We start from the raw sequence: 21,629 nt of genomic DNA, 5'->3' as shown, positions 1-21,629 counted from the left end.
GGGGAGTAGTAGTCGTAGCAAGCCGCGGGGTGATCTGTGGTGTGGGTTTCTCACCTAATGCACAGGTGAAGAACTGCCCACATCCGTGATTGTTCCCGTGGCTAATGCGCTGCAGCTGCTATGGCCCCTCGCTTATAAAAGTGCGAGTCGGTTGAGAGGGGAGAAAAGAAAAATCAGAGAAAGAAAGGATGGAGGTTACAGGAAGCGGGAAGTGTTTGAACAAGTCGGTGCAGGAGAACGAGCAAGTGAGTGGGCGAGCGAGAGTTAGGCTCGCAGGCAGCTGGACAGTGAGCCCGTGAGCAGTGTTCGGCCGACACCCATGGGCTGTAGTTAGTGGTCGCTCCCGCTGAGCATGTTTTAAAGAGCGGAAGTGACAGGAAGAAGGAGGGCTGGCTGCGTAAGGCCGAGAAGGCTGCGGGAGTCGGGAGGCTTGGGCGGTAAACTCCCTGGCATGAGTGTCCTGGTTGTCAGGGAAGCCAAGTCTCGGTCTGGAGGGAGCGGAACCGAAGCCAGGGATCGGGATGCCACAAGATCATTAGTGGAGAGAAGGTCAGCTGCAGGTAGAGTGGCTCCCCTGTTGCGGAGCCTGGACAGGGAGAAAAAGTTAACCAGTTAAAAGAAGGCACTGAACTTGTTGTTGGTTTTTTAAAGACTGCTTCCATAAAAACGTTTTAACCTCTGGTTTTAACGGATTGATTTTTTTCTATTTATTGATTTTAACCTCCACGATTTCTTTATTGGATTATTTATTTAATGATTGAACTTTGGAACTGCACAGCACTATTTATTTGAACACTTTGTTTTTGTTGGATATTTTTAATAAAAGCACTTTTGCACTTTTTATACCATCCCCTTTGCTTAATTGTTTATTGCCTCAACTGTCTAGCTCAACTTGGTGACATTATCAACGGTGTTGGGTTCATGGGCTTCCGAACAGTGATGGGAGCGTGGAGCCGAACCCACATTGTCACAGTCCCAAAATGGATCCTTGAGGAACATGTTTAACTGGAACAGTAGAAGAGAAGCAGGAATTGAAAGACACTGAAAAGTGTCTACCAGTAAGATATGACCTGAACTATTTAAGAGTAGCCCCTTTATGTCCCACCAGATGTTCAAGTCACTATCAAAAGCTGCAAAAAGGTCTAAAAAGACAAGGAGTCAATGAGAGAAATGTCATTAAATACTTTCAGGAGGGCTGTCTCTACACCATCAAACCACCAAAAACCAGAATGGTATGTCTCAAATTCTTGGAGTTAAGATAATCAACCAATTGATTATAATTATTTCTAATATTTTAGCCAGAAATGGTAATTGGGAAATCGGGTGAAAATTAGCTAACACTCCAGGATCCAAATCTGCTTTTTTTTTTTTAGACAAGGTCAAACCACCACAAGGATAGAGGAACAGATATTTTTTAGGTTTCTGAAAGAAATCCGACGTTTACAGGTAAGAAGGCAGAGAGGTAATGAGATGGTGACAAGTACTGCTTTATGGTCACAGTCTCAAATCACTGCTATGAGTGTTGCTGACAGATAAGTTAAATATGCAGGTCAGGTCTAATATACTGTATGACCACCAGAGTGGGTAGGAAAATCAAGATATTGCACCAAATCAAAACAATAAAGCAAGGACAGGAATTATTTTTTTTTTAATTTTACATGTAGGAATGTCAATCTGGACATTGAAATTACCAAGAAAAATCTCTGTCTAGGATTGGGAACTTAAATTGGTTAATAATTCAGTCAGTTTAGATAAGAAAGACCCTTTGTATTTTGTGGATGACTGACATCAATCAAGAAACAAAGGACCAACTTTCATTATTAGTTTAACACTAGACTCCCTGAAGGCTACAAAAAATGTTGTAATGCCTGGCCACCTTAAATTCCTTTGCACCTCTTCATCAGCGTGTTTTGTTTTGCAAAAGTGTCAGTTAGTACAAGCAGCAAGCAGCCTGCTATCCCACCCCCCACCGACGCAGCTAAAGTTCTCCCAGCTCAATACTGTTTATCTGGGTGTGAGGTGCCTGGAGTTGTACAGGACAAATAACATTGTTGTTGGGACTACATGCATTTTATGTTTCATGTCTACAACGATCTGGGTAAATGTAAGAAATGTGAGGCAAGAAATGTTGAACACCTAACTAAAACAAACTGTTTTAATGTTATAGTAATGACAAAATTCTGACGCAAAGTGTATAATGTGTGAAGACTGAAATCCAAATATCAAATAAACACTTTCACAAAAGGTATAACAAAATAAGTGCGCTTTTATTCAAGAATTTAACCAAAGGAAAAGAAATCATTCAATTTACATGTTGCTGTCAATGAGTAAAAACCAAAGCCCAAATATCAATCGACACAAAGTCGAGTGGTTGACATTTTAAGTTAAAATACCTGCTTGCCTGGTGCAGAGGTAAGAACCACTGCTTTGTAATCAAGAGGTTATGGGTTTGAGTCTGGGTTCTCCCCATTTTGAGTAGTAAGCTACTATTATTACTCTTATAATAAAAAATACATTTGATTTGAGTCTGTAACACAAAGTGTAAACTTGTGCCACTTGTAAAAGTTTTTCTGCTTGTTTTTCAGTTTTATTCTCTCAGTCCTGTTTCCTGAACAAATGCTACATTTGAACTTTACATTCACAGTCCGGTGGTGGCGGCAACCTGACTTGCGGTGTAAATATTTTTGGGTGTCTCATAATACCAGTGTCTTTTAGAACATTCCAGTCTGAAAATTTGTTCTGGTCAACCTGTTTAATATGCAAAAGTTTATCACAAGACTATTTCAGCATAGCAGAAAGCCAATACGTATCTGACAGTGGGAGCACAGTGGTGAAGATGAGACCAGTGAGATGAGGTGGTGCAAATGAATGGCGATAGCAACGTAGCAAGATAATCCAGTAGAAGCATTGACTAATGCCACTGGGGGATTGATCCATTCAAAATAATAGGAGATGATATAAGGTGCACAGAGTTTCAATTCAGAGTTTCTGACATATTACCATATACATATTACTGTGGGTATTACAGGTGTGATTGCCCTGCAAGCTCGGTATGTGTGAATATCAGATCATTTCTCCAGTTGAAGCATGTATAGAAGGCATGCCCAGCAATCCAGTATATCCATTTAAATTAAGAAAATGGAACATTCCCAGTTCCTAGATGCAAAGAAAAATGTTCGCAAATCAGGCATCGGGCAGGAGCGGACAATCAAAAGAAAGTTTCATCCAGTGAACCACAAAGATTCAAAGCAGTTGTCCCTGAGGCTGAAAACTCAATCAAGGCAAAGTCCACAAAAATAAATCCAAATTCAATACAAAAAGTAATCCGTTTCAACCATAAACTATACATACAGTTAGAAAAGTCAAAGTGCAAAAAGTACAAGGTTCAAGGCAAATTGTAACCAAAAGTGTTAACAGAGAAGCAGCAGCAACATTGTGCGCAAATTATGTTCCCTCCATCGTTGTCAGGTCTTTTTGAAATCTTTTTGCTGCTTAACCATACCAGACTTTTTGCCATTAATATAAATCTGAAGCAATAATGGTCATATGACAGACCCCTGAGGGACTCCACTGATGACCTCCCTCCACGCGGAGCATTCTCCTCTTATCTGTACTTGTTGTCTCCTGTCAGTTAACCAACTAGAGATCCAATTTTGTAGGTTAGCTCTGATGCCTACAGCTTCTAGTTTCAGAATTGATCTTTGGTGTGGGACTGTATCAAAGGCCTTTTGTCAACTATTCTGGTTGCTTTTTCAAAAAAAATGATTGGTTTGGAAGGATCTACCTCTCCATTCATGCTAACTGTATAGTGCTGTATTTTATAGTATAGTATATTTTTGTTTAGGTGATTTTCTAATTTTATTATAGTGTCCATAATTTTTCAAGGCACAGATGTAAGAATTATTGGTCTGTAATTACCAGGATCCATTTTGTATATTCTTCAAGACTGGATTCACAATTGCAACTTTCCAGTCCTCGGGTACAATTTACAATACAATACAATTTTTGTACAGCCCAAAATCACACAAGTGCCGCAATGGGCTTTAACAGGCCCTGCCTCTTGACAGCCCCCCAACCTTGACTCTCTAAAAATACAAGAAAAAACTCCCACAAAAAACCCTTGTAGGGAAAAAAATGGAAGAAACCTTGGGAAAGGCAGTTCAAAGAGACCCCTTTCCAGGTAGGTTGGGCGTGCAGTGGGTGTCAAAAAGGGGGTCAATACAATACACAGAACAGAACAAATCCTCAACAGAATTTAACAGTAGATGATTTTACATAATATGATTTGGATTTGTTTTCCTGGGGACCTCATCCACCAAGCTGCCTCTGCCATTTGGCCATTCCATGGCTGAAATAGTGCTAATCCGATTAAAAGACCCCTCTTTCCCATGATTCCTCCGATCCTCCATCAGGGATGACTTTACCTTAGGCAGGCAAAACAACTTGGCAGGTGGGCCGTGGCACCAAGTGCCACATTTGAGTACTGAGAAGAGAAGCAGAATAGGTGAGGGTTAGTATCCAATTATAACTATTGTTTTTTAAATTTTAGTGCTAATGACTAACAACAGAGATGCAGTCTGTACAGTTAATCGGCAGCTCTAGTCAGGATATGCTAAACTGAAGTAGTGAGTCTTCAGCCGGGATTTAAAAGCTGAGACCTAAGGGCCATCTCTTATAGTAGCTGGCAGACCGTTCCACAAGTTAAGGGCCCTGTAACTAAAAGCACAACCTCCCACTGTTTTACTTAATGTTTGCTCTGGTTTGTAAGTCATGATAAGTTCAGACAAGTAAGCCGGACCTTGGCCATTTAATGCTTTATATGTTAAAAGGAGGATTTTGAAATCTGCCCTAAACTTAACTGGGAGCCAGTGTAAGGATTTAAGAACTGGAGTTATGTGTTCATATTTTCTTGTTCTTGTAATAATTCTTGCAGCAGCATTTTGGATTAACTGGAGGCTGTATAAAGAAGAGTTTGAACATCTAGTGAACACCGCATTGCAGTAGTCAGTCCTACTAGAAATAAATGCATGAATCAACATCACAGAAATCTGTTTATTTAGAAAGTGCCTTAATTTCCCAACATTTTTAAGATGGAAGAAACATGATTTGGACAACTTTGTAATATGCGCTTTAAATGACATGCTAGAGTCAAAGATAACTCCTAGATTGCGAGCTGATTCAGTAAAATTAATGGTGAGTCCAACTGAGTTAAATGATGACAGAATATTGTTGTGATCAGCGTCATTCCCTCCAACAATTAACATCTCTGTTTTATCTATGTTTAAAGACAAGTAGTTCTCATCCATCCACTCCTTTAATTCACTAACACAACTAATTAAAGACAACATCAGAGAAACTTTATTTGATCTAAATGAAAGGTATAACTGGGTATCATCTGTATACGAGTGAAAATTAAATGTTTCCTAATGATAGATCCCAGTGGAAGCATGTAAATTGAGAATAGTAAAGGTCCCAGTACTGAGCCCTGCGGGACACCATGTCTCACTTCTCTGTATAATGATGGAGTACTGTCAGCACATTTCTGTACATATTGGAATTGCTTTGATAAATAACTACACCAAGCGAGCACAGTGCCTGTAAGCCCCACATCATTTTCTAACCTGTGCAGTAAAATAGAATGGTCAATGGTATCAAACTCTGCACTTAAGTCTAACAACATAATTACAGTGGAGTTTCCTTCATTAGAGGATATCAATGTCGTTTACAACCCACATTAGTGCTGTTTCTGTACTATGACCAGTGCAGAAACCAGACTGGAATTTCTCAAATAAATTGTAATGCGTAAGGTGTGACCAAAGCTCACTGGTGACTACTGTTTCTAGTATTTTAGAGAGAAAAATTTGAAATAGGCCTATAATTACTGTATTTAGTATGTGTGGGTCTAGGTCTGACTTTTTATTTAATAGTTTAACGACTGACACTTTTAGTGCATCAGGCACTGTGCCATGCAATAATGAACTATTGATAATGGTTAGAATAGGCGATGCAAGAATATCCATTTCACTTTTTACTAATTTTGTTGGCACTGGATCTAGGGAACAAGTAGTGGGCTTCATTTTAGAAATTAAAGTGAAAACTTCCTGCTCAGTTACAGGATTAAAATTACTAAAATGCTGAATGCAATGCGAGACAGGGTCTGCTAAGCTAGTATGCAGTTTGTACTGTGATGCTGAGATCTTGGATGTTATGTTTTTAATTTTCTCATTGAAGAAGTTCATAAAGTCTGTATTGCTAATATTTGTTGGTATTTTGCATTGTAGATCTGAATTCCCATTTGTTAATTTAGCAATTGTTCTAAACAGTACCCGAGGATTTTTATTATTGTAGAATAGTAATCTGAGCAAGCTTTAAAGAGAGCTTTTTATATTTTTTATCACTCTCTGTCCATGCAATTTGAAAGACATGTAGCTTTGTTGTTCTTCTGTGCTCCAGTTTTTGACACTCTAATTTAAGAGTTCAAGTGTTTTCATTAAACCAGGGAGAGTTTCTATGTGCTTTGATCACTTTTGTTAAGGGGAGCCACTGTGTACAGAGCATCTCTCAAGGTCGCATTATAATGTAATGTTAGCTGATCTAAATGGTTTTACACAATTACACTCAACTTACTCAAAGTATCTATAAATTGTGAAGCAGAACTACAATCTAGATGTCGTACTGTCTTTGTTTTAATCTGTGAGTGCGTTGGCAAAGGCAGGACTAAATCAAATGCAATTAAGTAATGATTGGAAATTAGTAATGATTACATTTTGAATTTTAGCTTTGTAAGTTATAATTAAACTAGGCTGACCCGCCTTTTAAGGCGACCGACTTTTAAGTTGACCACTTCTTAAGGCAATTCAATATGTAGATCAATTTGATATTTTATACAAACTCATTAATTTGGTTATATTGCATTTGAGCGGTATTACTTTAATACTCGTAGTTCCTGTTATTTACTACGAGGTGAGGCATTTGTACTCCATCAACATTAATTATTTCCAGAGATGTAATTTTGTCTATTTTTCCAGCGCATCGCACACAAAAGCAAAGGAACGATGGGAGCACCAGAACTCTGCTCACATCATGTTGCTTCGTACCGCAAGCTGCAAGTAGTAAGTCTGTGATAAGCGGAATACCGCTACGCTTTCCACTCACTGGACGGAAGGACAATCCCGACCGATTTTATATAGTAAGAAAGAAGAAGAAGATATCGCACAGTCTGGAGTAGAAAATCATCTTTTACCTGGAAAAACGAAACTACAAATCCCATAGTGAATTGCAAAATGGACGGGGCGTGTGTGAAACTCCACACCTGCGTAGTACTCACAGGACAGAAGGACAATCCCGACCGCTTTTATATAGAAGGATGTAATGTGTGGTTATGATTATGAGTTGGACCTTTGGCATTCTGACAAAAATCTTACAGAATTTAACAAATAAGTAAAACATTTGCTAAAAGTGTCAGTTTCCACATCAATGTGTACATTAAAATCCCCCATCGTGATCATAATTTATAGCCAAATCAGATAAAAGGTTGCTAAATTCAGTCATGAACAATGAATATGGCCCTGGTGGTCTGTAGACTAGCACTATAATTGTGTTGGAATCTGTTTTAATATTTAAAATAAGTGTCTCAAAGGATGTAAAGTCGCCCAAATTTTTTGATGTGATTTGCATTTTGTTACAATGAATTATTCCAAGGCCTCCTCCTCGACCAGAATCTCTAGACTTATGAAGGAAAGAGTATCCATCAGGTGACGCCTCAGCTAGGGGAACAGGGTCGCATTTACTAAGCCAAGCTTCAGTGAGAAGACACAGATCAGATTTTGTACTTAATATAATATCATTTACCAAAACAGCTTTACTGCAAAGAGAGCAAATGTTCAATAAGCAGCATTTAAAACTGCATGCTTCTTTCTGAAGTGGTGATAGATTTTTTGTTTTAATTTAAACTGAGTTTCTATTACAGGTGGACCTGGTGGAGGGTCTGGTTTTATCTCTTGGTCTAATCATATGCCTTATTTTTTGGTTATCAAGTCATTTAAGGTCTGCATCATGACTCACTTGACTGGATGCCCCATAACAGTGATTATGGGTAACAGCTTCAGGAAAGTAACAGGTAGGATAAAGAAGAGCCAGGCCAGGCAGTTTTGCTGCCATATCTTGGGATAATATAAAAGATCCCCTCCAGTTAGAATGAAGACCATCTCTTTTGAAAAATCCAAGCCTTTCGCAAAAATCATCACAATCATTCACAAAAGCTATGCTTTTATTTCTGCACCAGGTTTCTAGCCAGCAGTGAAGGGAATGCAATCTGGTATAAATCACATCCCCTCTATATAATCTTGGTAAGGGGCCAGATACAACTAAATTCGGACATTTTCTTTTAGCTTTGGTGCATAGAGAGATGAAGTTCCTCTTTAATACCTCAGATTGCTGTAAATAAATATCATTAGTGCCGACATGCAGCAATAAGGTAGATACTTCATCGTCGGCGACATGGTCCAATGTGGCCTTTGTCAGAAATCTTGGCCCCTGCGTGGCATTTAACATTAACTGTTGGTTTAACAGTTTTGAATTCTAACATTCCGCACTATGGAATCACCAATTATGAGCACTTTCTTATTCTCAATTTCCACAGGCGCGCTGCAGAGTGATGAGAAATTCTTCTTGGTCTGAATTGGTGACCTGGATGCTGAGGGACTAAGTTTTGGCTTCTTAGACCCCGGTCTTACTGTTACCCTCTCACCCTGAGGCTGAATTGGTGCTGCTGACTTCGGCTGTGCACCGACTACAGTGGGACCTGGAAAGACTGAAGCTGAATCGGAAGTAGCCAAATTGTCTAAACAAACCGAGTCAATCCAATTTTTGGTTTGCCTAATTCCTATCAGGTTCCTAATGCGGTCCTCCAATTCGCCTATTTTCCCAACCAACTCTAAATTAACTAAACACTTTTGGCTGGTAAAGCTGTCTACACTGTAGCTGGAAAACTTGAACTGTACTCGCTGCAGGACACACAGCATATAAACATAATAATGAAAAAATTGCTTGATTGGTTTGACAGGCAATTTTTTTTTTTTTTTTTGCTTTTTAGTTTTTGAAATGCTTTCTTTAACTTTTGCAGTACTTTCTAATATACCTCTAAACTGGAGTTATTTGCAGTGATCTTTTTAGTTTTACTTTTCAAAATTATTTTTTTTCTTGAATAAACAAATTTTGATACTGGATCAGAAGATTTTTGATGTGACATCAACTATCATTTATAGTTTCAGAGTCTTTGCCTTCCTATTCTATATTTTGTAAAGTCTGCTTTCCTTAAATTATAAGTCTTCGTTTTGGTGTACTTGTGTGAAAAATACCTCATTTGCCTTTTGGCACCATTACCTCTTATACAGTTATTCTTGATAAGTGTTTCCCAATCAGGGGGCACGTTGGCGCAGTGGTTTACTTCCCAGGTCCTCCATGCATGGAGTTTCCAAGTTCTCCCCGCGTCTGCGTGGGTTTCTGCCAGTTACTCCGGTTTCCTCCCACAGTACAAGGACAAGCAGGTTAGGTGCATTGGCGATTCTAAATTGTCCCTAGTGTGTGCTTGGTGTGTGGGTGTGTGCGTGTGCGCGCCTTGCAGTGGGCTAGCGCCCTTCCCGGGGTTTGTTTCCTGCCTTGCACCCTGTGTTGGCTGCAATTGGCTCCGGGAGAGCCCCGTGATCTTGTAGTTAGGAGATAGCAGGTTGGTTAATGGATGGATGGATGTTTCCCAATCAATGTTTGGAAAGTTAAAACCACCCATGATTACTATATCCTCTTTGTTGCACATTTGTCTTGTTTGATTAAATAATATGCTATTATCTAACATAAGAATTGTGTGGCTAATAACAGACCTCATGTTCTGGCCTGGCTAGTACTTGGATGGGAGAACATCTTGGAAAAGCTTAGGTTGCAGCTGGAGGAGGTATTGGTGAGACCAGGGTGCTCACACTGTGATTCCAATACCCTAGTGCAGTGATAATGAAACTGTCCTGCAAAAATCAAGCTGTCCTATGTAGTCCATCTTGTCAGTAAAGTAAATGTTCACAATCAAAGACATTTCAGTGGCTGATAAAAGTAAAACCTTGGTCACACCATGCAGTCATCCTTTCATTATAGCTGGATATTTAATTCTATTTGTGTAGTTTTTTTCCTGGGGCTGGAAGGATTTCTGAGAAAATTGATTTTCATTTGGCCTTTAGCTTGTCTCGAAGTTTTCAAAGTTTTTTCTGCACAGAATATACATTTCTTTCCAGTATCATTTGTTCCAATATGAACTACAGTATAACCAATGGATCTTCACCTGAGGCCTCATGCATAGCGGCGTGCGTAGAATTCACACTATAACATGACATGTGTGAATGCTATCTTCCACGTTCTTCGGTTACATAAATCACAGTCAATTTGAAAAATAACGCACATGCACACTCCTGCTGCCCCACCCCAACTCTTCCATAATTACGCCTCTTCGAATTTGCAAATCAATATAAATAGCCCTTAAGCTCAGTGGTCTGTGAAAAGGCAATGGCAAAAACACGAGGGAAAATAGAATTTCAGCGAATACCAAGTGCAGGCAATGAAAAACGTACGATTTGTTGGTTTAAACAGTGGTATAAACAACAAAAGGAAGTTGATCAAGTGACATAGCGTGTCGGAGAAACTCGAAAGCTCAAGTTCACAATGTTGCACAATGCCCAAAATAAAAAAGTTGTCAGATATCAAAGTTGCCTTGAAAAGGCTAATCATAGCCCACCGTCTGAGTGTCTTATGAAAGCTTATTAGGATACAGAGAAAAAGGCACACAGTGGGGAAAAAAGCACGAAATGTCAACTTTAATCTCGAAATTTCCACTTTAATCATGTAGTTTATTTTGTCATTAAAGTAGAATATCATAAACTTCATTTTAAAATTGTTTCATTTACTAGTTTCTCAAATCCCATCATAACTAAAGTAGCATGTCAAATGCTTTACTTTGTATTTGATCTTCAATGTGTTCTATGTGTGTGAATCACTACGTGCTTCCAGGCTTTCTCTTCCTCCAACAGGACACAGAATCCATTACATTCATGATATTACAGCTCTTTGAATAATTAATGTATACGTGATATAATTTTCATGATAGGAGTTAAAGCATGTTATTAAAAATGGGAACACGGTGGTGCAGTGATTGTTCATGTCTCACGGAAGATGCTTGCTGCGCCATGCGCGACCGTCGATAAAATACTTTATTGTAGCAGTACTGTCTCTTTCAAACGTACAAACCTCCAATTCCTGTCCTTACTTTTCTTTCTCCAAATACCCAATCGCCACACAATCAGCTCTGTAATAGACGTTAAGCCATCTGTAAGCTTACAACTAATGATTCTTCAAAACATTTAAGGAAAGTTGAAATATCTTTGTAGTATGTGTTTAATTATTCTATCCATCTATCCTTCCAGTGTTGCGTAGGCACCAACAAGAATACAGCTCGTGGCAGGAACAATCCGTGAACGGAGCGCCAGCGGCTCGCTAGTGCTGCGGCACCGTGTCCACACATGTTTAATTATTGACAATATAGATTATTTAAATGAAGTTAGTTTTATCTGTATAATAAACATTTTGTTCCATTTCATCTTAAAAATATTGTCATCATATGTAAATATATGTTTTATAAAGTGGCTCAGGTTGTGCAATATTATAACTGTCGCAAGTTTACAGTGAGGTAATTGTACGTAAGTGCAAACAGTTCTACAAGGAGCACTTGATGGACTGATTGAGTGCGTTTAGAGTTCTTGGGATGAAACTGTTTCTGAACCGCGAGGAAAGGCTCTGAAGCATTTGCTGTATGAGAGCAGTTCAATAGACAGCATGGCTGAGGCAGCGTGTGCTTGATGCTGTATACCGATAATTCTCTTTCCGATCAGCTTTTGTATAGCTGTGATTCACACTCAGATACAGTGATATAAATATTTAGAGTGGTGCAGTGAGAGTAATATTGAAAAAGATGATCTGATGTGGCAACCCCTAACGGGAGCAGCTGAAAGAAGGTACAGTGAGTAACAACGCTAAAGCAGTTATGGTATTTAGAATAGTTTGACCATTCTGTGGACCATTATATTGTTACAGGTTAATTACAATAATATTTATTAAACTAATAAACAATATGTGGTTAATTTCTGTGTATTTTTTAAAGCCGCATAGGGGATGTGGAACTAAAAAAGAAAGGGTAAACACACAGGAACAGTAGCACTGCTTTGACGCTGGGTGCCGCCAGTCTGCAAAACTGAGCGCAGAACTTGCGTACGACAGGGTATGAGCTACCCTGAAATGTGCGTGGCTTTATGCCAAGCTTAGGTTTTATACATCGCGATTTGAATGTGGAAACGTTCTTACGCAACAGTTTATACATGATGCCCCTGGTCTCGCCAGTAATTGGTCCACTCTTTGGGTTATGTAGGAAACTCTTGCTAAGCAGCATACGATTGTTGACTGCCGATCTCTACTGCATATCGATGTGGTGGTATTTCAGAGTATGGTATCTCCAACAATAGGTCCCTCATTCTCTTTAACTGGGCTTGAGCGCAGTTTTCTCTGGCTTTTGAATGATTTGTACTTATTGGTTAATGCAATTTTATTTTCTGATAAGATGCTGTGGTGCCTTTTTCCTCTTTTAACAACTACCAGAGTCCAAGTTTGTATTTTTTCAAGAGCAGAAACCTTTGTGGTAAGGTTTGCTATTTTTACAAATTTCTCACATATGTAGTCCTACTTGGTATGATCTTGGATAACAGTCCACATATTACATATATTGAAAAACATTTTAAATATGTCTTTACAGATTCTTCTCTAATCTTTTTTTTGGTAAATCATATGTAAAGCGAATAAGAATTTCATTATTGCAGTTATTTGGAATCAATAGTAGTGTAGACAACTATTTTTTTTATTTTCCTTAAATAGTGTGATGTTGTGCCTACATGCTCATGGACACGTCTCCTAGCTAGCAGCCGCCTCCATGAGCAAAAACAGAAGTTTATTACAAATAAAAGGAGAAGAATAAAAATACCAAAAATTAAATAGAATTAATCAAGACAATCTCAGGTGATTTAAACAGTAACAACTGCAGTGAAAGGGTGCAAAGAAATTATGCCTGTTGATGTCAAACCTGTACTACAGGAATCCTGACATGAGCATGTTTTGCACACAAAAGCGAAAAAAATATATATATAATTTTGAAGAAGGCAGTAAGACTTCATTAAAGACCAAAGGTGATATTCAAAGAGAACAATGACCATGACTGAAACAAGTATGAATTTGAACTCCAGTGGAAAAGAAAAGAAAAACTGTTTTGACTCCAGATATAAAGGCAACCCTAAGTAGATATACCTAAGAAGGCTTAGCTGTTACTTGAGAGTCTAGAAATCTCTGTTCAAAGTGGGAGCAGTGAAAAAGCAGGGGAAAAAGTTTCTTGGTATGGACTATGAATCTTTTCTCAGGCAGTCAAAAGCCTTGGGCATTTTATGCACTCCAATGCATTTATAATGTTCTTGTATTCACCTTTTGCAAGAATGTGTGCAATGATAATGGTTGAAATAAAATTTGTGGGGCTCAAATATGCTTCACATGAAAAAAGGTTTTACATTATATTATAGATATTTTAATAAAAGATATTGTCCTTTTGGCCACATCAGACTGTGCTCCTCCAGGTTTCGTTTCATGTCCATTCATTCAACAGAGTACAGTGGTGCCTGGGTTTGCGAGCATAGTTTATTCCAGAAATGTGCTTGTAATCCAAAGCACTTGTATATCAAAGCGAATTTCCCCATAAGAAATAATGGAAATCAGATGATCCGTTCCACAAACCAAAACAATTCATATAAAAATGATTAATACAAAATATAAAGTAAAAATACATAAAACAAATTAACTTGCACTTTACCTTTGAAAAGAATCGTGGCTGGTGTAAGGAAGGGAGATGAGAGAGAGGAGGAGAAGGGTTATTGTGTAGGACAACTTTCACTGTAACTAATGGAATCACTGCTATCTGTTGGCTCACTGGAATCTTTCTTTTTTTGCGACTTTTAAGAAAGAACCTCTCCAATGACAGTTGCTTTTGCCTCCTTTTGAGGATTTTGCGGAAATGTAACATTGCATTGTCGTTAAACAGATTCATCGCTTGCACACAAAATAAAAAAATGCTTTACGCACACACATGTGGTCACAATGCTATAGTAAACAGTATCCGCTCTTACGGATGTTGACCATACGAATGAGGCACACCGTCCGAGACCGAGCATGGGAGACAATTACCCACAATCCTGCGCAGAGAGAAGAACCGTCGGCTCATTTGTGATTACGTAATACTTGGCAGGCGAAGCATATACGTACTACTTGTATTGCAAGACGTCACTTGTTTATTAAGTTAAAATGTATTAAAAATTGTTGCTTGTCTTGCAAAACACTCGCAGACCAAGTTACTTGCAATCCAAGGTTTGAATGTAGTTTGTTTCCTCAAGATTAGATTAAGATTTATGTCACTGCAGAGTGTAGGGATTCAGAAAGTTGGTGGTCTTGTTAACTATATATATAGATATAGTATATAGATGTGATTTGTGAAACTGACTAATGAATCAGTTTATGGTGGTAACAGTTTTGCAAATGCTGCACAGGAAAGGAAAAGCATACAGTCCACACTCTAAATGTTCGTTAAAAACAAGAATTGGAGGATTCAACCTTAGGTGGTGCAGAGTCCAGTTTGTGCACTGTGTTACCACAACAAATAATCATCCAACTGTCCACGGATGCACTCTGGTCATCAGACACTTGTTTCCCAACAGAAATTTTGTCAAATCGTTGAATTACTGTCAGTGTCTCTTCGTTGTTCTCTCTATTCCACTCTGGGCTCCTTGTGTTTCTGCGACCTAGACATTCCTTACTTCTTGTCTGCAAGCTTTGCTCGGTCCTTTCATGCGGCTTTCCTTTCTCGCTGGACCCATTTTCTCATGGATATGTTTCTTCCTCTCTAAATGGTAATTGTTGCCGTACACGTGCCTCACGTCGTACCAGCCACGTACCCTAGACTTCCTGCGAGCCCCTGCACTCTGTGAGTGTGTCTTGGCAGCTTTCTCAGTGGACCATCCCTCTCACTGCCTTCTCCTGCCCAGAAGTTTAAATGTCCTTCAGTCCCTGCCTAGATCAACAGGACGATGGATTAAACAATGGCACATCCAAATTTCCTGGGTTTAACAAATAGTGTAAACAAAGGTTAACAAAATGTACTGTTATCAACTATCAATGAGTACACGTATGCTAATTAGAAACCAATATTCTCAGACATGTTTATTTCTAAGTCAGGTAAATACAAACATTTTCGAATGAAGGAGCAGTTCTTTTATCACAATTTTGTATTGTCTGTGTATTTAACCAGTTAAAACTTCATAGCGGTGATTCTTTTGCAAGACAGCAAATACCTATATCCTGAAGACAGCCATCACAATAACCAGTAACAGGATAACCCAGGAAATTTACCTTTTATCTTCTCACCTCTGTCCCAACAATGGGTGCCTATTGCCTCTTCATCTATTGTGTTTTAAATGTAATATTTATATGTTCCTTTGCATATGAGAGAAATTAAACCACTCAGTGTACAAAAAATGTCACCCTCTGACATCCTCCACCAGACTTAAATATTGTCAGTCCCGGAAAAGTGTTTTAATCTTATTCTCTAAAATGGGCTGGGGGGGTCTCCCCAGATATTCCCTCCTCTTTGATCTGCGCAACTCCACAGCTCCTCTCTCTGGGACATCACCATTTTCTCTAGGGGCTGGGTTTCTCATTGTCCAAAAACCATAGGTGGAGATGTTTCTGCCACTGGGGTAGCTGAAGCACTTTGTGGAGACAGACAATAAGGCGTTAAAGCACTCAGTTTATACACCTCCTCAGAATCCTCTATCTGGCCCAACACAACATAGGATTCTTGGTTCCACCAACCTGCCAAATGTCCCCTGATCTTGTCTACTTCTATTCCTCAGCCGTACCGTTTCCCCAGGAAGCAATGGAATAGCCAGAGCTTTCTTATGCTGATCTTTATTATGTTGTGCTGCCTTATGCATCCTCCCTTAAAAGGTTAGTTGTACGTATCTGCTGAATCCATCATTTTCCAGGTGTGCCTCGGCACGTCGACACACAGCAGAGCTGTTAGATCCTGCTTCCTGTGTACTGGGGGCTGCTTGAGACAGTACTACTGGTGACTCTGGAGCCTGAAAATCAGCATGCTAACAAGCAGAGATCATGTTCATTCCGATAAGCGATGGTTTTGTTTGGGCTTCATCTCACACAATAACAACCCCTCTGGCAAGTAACTTCACTGTAGCCACCTCAAAATCCATTCTGAGTAGCCTGTATAGGGGATATCTAACCCATTGGCAGAAATGGGGACTGCTCGACTTCTATCTTATCTGTAAAATGCTGTTTCAAAAGGCTCTCTTGCATCAGTGTAACCTGGGATCCTGTGTCTAACAGTCCATTTAATGTTTTCCCTTCGATGGTGACCTGTACCACAGGACATTCACTAATAAGAGGGGATATGGCCTTTCGGGTATCACTGTCCAACCCTGAGATATGGCCCAGAGCTACAGGGTTCACAAGTTCAAAAGTAGGGCCCCCACTAGAGGATACACAGTTCCACGCTTGTTGGCACTGATTACAAATGGGCTTAACTTGGGAATCCCAGGTATAACAGCTGTTTGTGCGAGGCCTCTTATCTGGCTGGAAATGTACTAGTGGCTAGGCAGCATCAATCTGTAGAACTGCTGGCCTCTGTTCCTTCAGCAGCTCCCAAGTCCATTCCTTCATCTGTGTTTTCAGGCCACCCAGAATCTCTGCCTTGAATGCTAGTCTCCAGTCTTCCTGTGAATGACAGTTAGTTGCAGAGAACTCACTAACAGCTCCGCAAGTTGCTTCCCTATATCCTGCATAATTACATTCCTCTTCCAGCAGCAGGGCCTCTTAAAGCACTACCCCAAAAGTTTTATCTGGGTTGTGGTTCACAAATGTCCGTAGTGCTTATCTCAGTCCACTGCCTTGGAGGCCTGTTTTCCTATAGGAGGCACTAGCTCCCTGGAAATACACTAGTTTTGCAATTGTGGCGTCTTAAGTAACCTGAACCTAAACAGATATTATAAAGAGGTGATATCCCTCCCTTAGTGACACGGCTGTAAGAAATCATATAATAGAAAATAACAGCTTTCTTTAATGACCGTTTACGTGGTATAACAGACGGGAAGCCATGACAAGACCTTGTGTAGAGTCAAACATTTTTCATCTCTGCGTTGAAAGGATTTTCTGGATCGGATGACGTTATCTCCCATCCGTCCATCGGCTTTAAAGGTGTGCTGGGCAATGTGCGTCCATCCATCCTCTTTCACTTATCTGAGGTTCGGTCGCAGGGGCAGTAGCTTGAGCAGAATTGCCCAGACTTCCCTCTCCCCTGCCACTTCTTCTAGCTCTTCCGGGGGAATCCTGAGGCGTTCCCAGGTCAGCCGGGAGACATAGTCCCTCCAGCGTGTCCTGGGTCTTCCCCGGGGCCTCCTCCCGGTTGGACTTGCCCGGAACACCTCACCAGGGAGGCGTCCAGGAGGCATCCTGATTAGATGCCCGAGCCACCTCATCTGACTCCTCTCGATGAGGAGGAGCAGCGGCTCTACTCTGAGCCCCTCCCAGATGACTGAGCTTCTCACCCTGTCTTTAATGGAAAGCCCAGGCACCCTGTGGAGGAAACTCATTTCAGCTGCTTGTATTTGCGATCTCATTCTTTCAGTCACTACCCATAGCTCATGACCATAGGTGAGGGTAGGAACATAGATCGACTGGTAAATTGAGAGCTTTTCCTTACGGCTCAGCTCCTTTTTCACCACGATAGACTGAAGCAGAGCCCGCATCACTGTGGACGCCGCACCAATCCGCCTGTCGATCTCACGCTCCATTCTTCCCTCACTCGTGAACAAGACCCTGAGATACATGAACTCCTCCACTTGGGGCAGGATCTCGCTCCCAACCCTGAGAGGGCACTAAACCCTTTTCTGGCTGAGGACCATGGTCTCGGATTTGGAGGTGCTGATTCCCATCCCAGCCGCTTCACACTCAGCTGCAAACTGATTCAGAGAGAGCTAAAGATCACGGCCTGATGAAGCAAACAGGACATCATCTGCAAAAGGCAGTGACCCAATCCTGAGTGCACAAAACTGGACCCCCTCAACACCCTGGTTGCGCCTAGAAATTCTGTCCATAAAAGTTATGAGCAGAATCGGTGACAAAGGGCAGCCCCGGCGGAGTCCAACTTTCACTGGAAACGGGTTCAACTTACTGCCGGCAATGTGGGCCAAACCCTGACACTGGTTGTACAGGGACCAAACAGCCCACATCAGGGGGTCCAGTACCCCATACTCTCAGAGCACCCCCCACAGGATTCCCTGAGGGACACAGTCGAACGCTTTGTCCAAGTCCACAAAACACATGTAGACTGGTTGAGCAAACTCCCATGCACCTTCCTGGACCCTGCTTAGGTTGTAGAGCTTGTCCACTGTTCCCCGACCAGGACGAAAAAAACACTCTTCCTCCTGAATTCGAGATTCGACTACACGACAGACCCTCTCCAGAACCCCCAAATAGACTTTTCCAGGGAGGCTGAGGAGTGTGATCCCTCTGTAGTTGGAACACACCCTCCAGTCCCCCTTCTTAAAGAGGGGGACCACCACCCAGGTCTGCCAATCCAGAGGCACTGTCCCCGATGTCCATGCGATGTTGCAGAGACATGTCAACCAAGACAGTCCTACAACATCCAGAGCCTTGAGGAACTCCGGGCGTATCTCATGCACCCCCGGGGCCCTGCCACCAAGGAGTTTTTTGACCACCTTGGTGACCTCAGTCCCAGAGATGGGGAGCCCACCTCAGAGTCCCCAGGTTCTGCTTCCTCATTGGAAGGCATGTTAGTGGGATTGAGGAGGTCTTTGAAGTACTCCCCCACCGACCTACAACATCCCGCGTCGAGGTCAGCACCTAACCATCCTCATCATATACAGTGTTGACACTGCACTGCTTCCCCCTCCTGAGATACCGGACGGTGGACCAGAATCTCCTCGTAGCTGTCCGAAAGTCGTTCTCCATGGCCTCTCCAAACTCCTCCCATGCCCGAGTTTTTGCCTCAGCAACCACCAACGCCACATTCCGCTTGGCCTGCCGGTACTTATCAGCTGCCTCCAGAGACCCACAGGAAAAAAAGGTCCTATAGGACTCCTTCTTCAGCTTGACGGCATCCCTCACCGTCAGTGTCCACCAACGGATTCAGGGCTTGCCGCCACGACAGGCACCGACCACCTTACGGCCACAGCTCCGGTCAGCCGCAACAATAGAGGCACGGAACATGGCCCATTCAGACTCAATGTCCCCCACCTCCCTCGGGTTGAAGTTCTGCCGAAGGTGGGAGTTGAAGCTACTTCTGACAGGGGACTCTGTCAGCCGTTTCCAGCAGACCCTCATGACACATTCGGGCATACCAGTCCTGACCGGCATCCTCCCCCACCATCGAAGCCTACTCGCCACCAGGTGGTGATCAGTTAACAGCTCTGCCCCTCTTCACCGGAGTGTCCAAGACATGTGGCCGCAAGTCCAACGACACAACCCCAAAGTCGATCATTGAACTGAGGCCTAGGGTGTTCTAGTGCCAAGTGCACATATGAACACCCCTATGCTTGGACATGGTGTTCGTTATGGACAATCCGTGACGAGCACAGAAGTCCAATAACAAAACACTGCTCAGGTTCAGATCGGGGAGGGGCCATGCCTCCCAATCACGCTCTTCCAGGTCTCACTATCATTGCCCACGTGAGCATTGGTGTCCCCAGAAGGTATGCCCTCTAAAATCCCCTCCAGGGACTCCAAAGGGTGGGTACTCCAAACTGCTGTTTGGCGCATACGCACAAACAGTTAGGACCCGTCCCCCCACCCAAAGGCGGAGGGAGGTTACCCTCTCGTCCACTAAGGTAAACCCCAATGAACAGGCTCCAAGTCGGGGGGCAATAAGTATGCCCACACCTGCTCGGTGCCTCTCACTGGGGGCAACTCCAGAGTGGTAGAGAGTCCAGTCCCTCTCTAGGAGATTGGTTCCAGAGTCCAAGCTGTGCGTCGAGGTGAGCCCGACTATATCTAGCTCAGGCTCCTTCCCCTTCAGAGAGGTGACATTCCACATCCCAAGAGCCAGTTTCTGTATCAGATGATCGGACCGCCAAGGTCCCCGCCTTCGGCCACCACCCAACTCACAATGCACCCAACTTCCTTGGCCCCTCCCATAGGTGGTGAGCCCATGGGAAGGGGGACCCACGTTGCCTCTTCGGGCTGTGCCCAGCTGAGCCACATGGGTGCAGGCCTGGCCACCAGGAGCTCGCCATCGAGCCCCACCTCTAGGCCTGGCTCCAGAAGGGGCCCCTGTGACCCACGTCCGGGGCGAGGAAAAATGGTGTCCAAATTTTGTATTCTTCATAGGAGGTTTAGTTGAACCACTCTTTGTCTCATCCCTCACCTTGGACCAGTTTGCCTTAGGTGGTCCTACCAGGGGCATAAAGCCCTGGACAACAGAGCTCCTAGGATAATTGGGACACGCAAACCCCTCCACCACGATAAGGTGGCGGTTCGAGGAGGGGTACCGGGCAATGTTCCAAGTTTTATACCCTTTCTCCATGTGCAGGTCCCCCTTAGGAAAAATCATACCATTCCAAATAAGGAAAGGTCCAATGTCATGCTGACTCTGTCACACTGAAATAATACAATGCCCATTTTCGTAGCTGTCCCTTTCTTGTCTTCTAACGCTTGTCTAGCAGTTCTAAATGATGAGCCCCTGTGTACTAAATCTGGCCTTGTGTTAGCTGTACATGTAAGAATATTTTTTGTACAGAACACAGTGACATAGTAAAGATATAAACTTATTACAACGCCCATCAAGAGATGATCTCGCAGGTGTATATCTGAGGGGGCTTAGGCTGGGCTACGCCGTTGTAACCTTGCAATGAAGTCGCCTCAATCTAAGAATAAAGGTTTGTTAGTTCTTTGCCCACAACTGTAAAATTGGGACATCAGAGTAGCTAATAGGACTTGGTCACCATATAATCCGTCTAGAAAAAGAAAAACCTTTGTAGCACTATGTCTTTCCCGTTTGTCATCCCCAGTCAATGCTCCCATCACAATACTGACCTTTTCAGATTCTCCATATTCAGCTGCTTCCAATAACCCTTGCATCTGTTCCTTCCACTCAGCATATTTCAAATCACCTTTATACCCACTAAACTTGGCAATCCAAGGTGCACCAGTAAAAATAGGCATCATCATGATGACAAAAAACACAGTAAAACTACCTCACAAAATCAAATAAATAAATGGACACAAAAAAAAATCCTAGTACTTCCAAGTGTGTTACTCACAAGCCCAATCACACCGGCTACGCCAATAATTATGTGACAGGTGTCTGGTCACACTTACAGGTAATCTAACCTAGACACCATTAAAATATCTGACTATACCACTCAGTTTTATTAAGAGACTGGGAATTCTTGAAATTTACTGATAATAGCGCACAGGTT

The sequence above is a fragment of the Polypterus senegalus genome, chromosome 1 (assembly GCF_016835505.1).
Source record: "Polypterus senegalus isolate Bchr_013 chromosome 1, ASM1683550v1, whole genome shotgun sequence".
Classification (NCBI taxonomy): Eukaryota; Metazoa; Chordata; class Cladistia; order Polypteriformes; family Polypteridae; genus Polypterus; species Polypterus senegalus.
The sequence above is the reverse complement of the archived record's forward strand: the minus strand, read 5'-3'. Positions refer to the sequence as shown.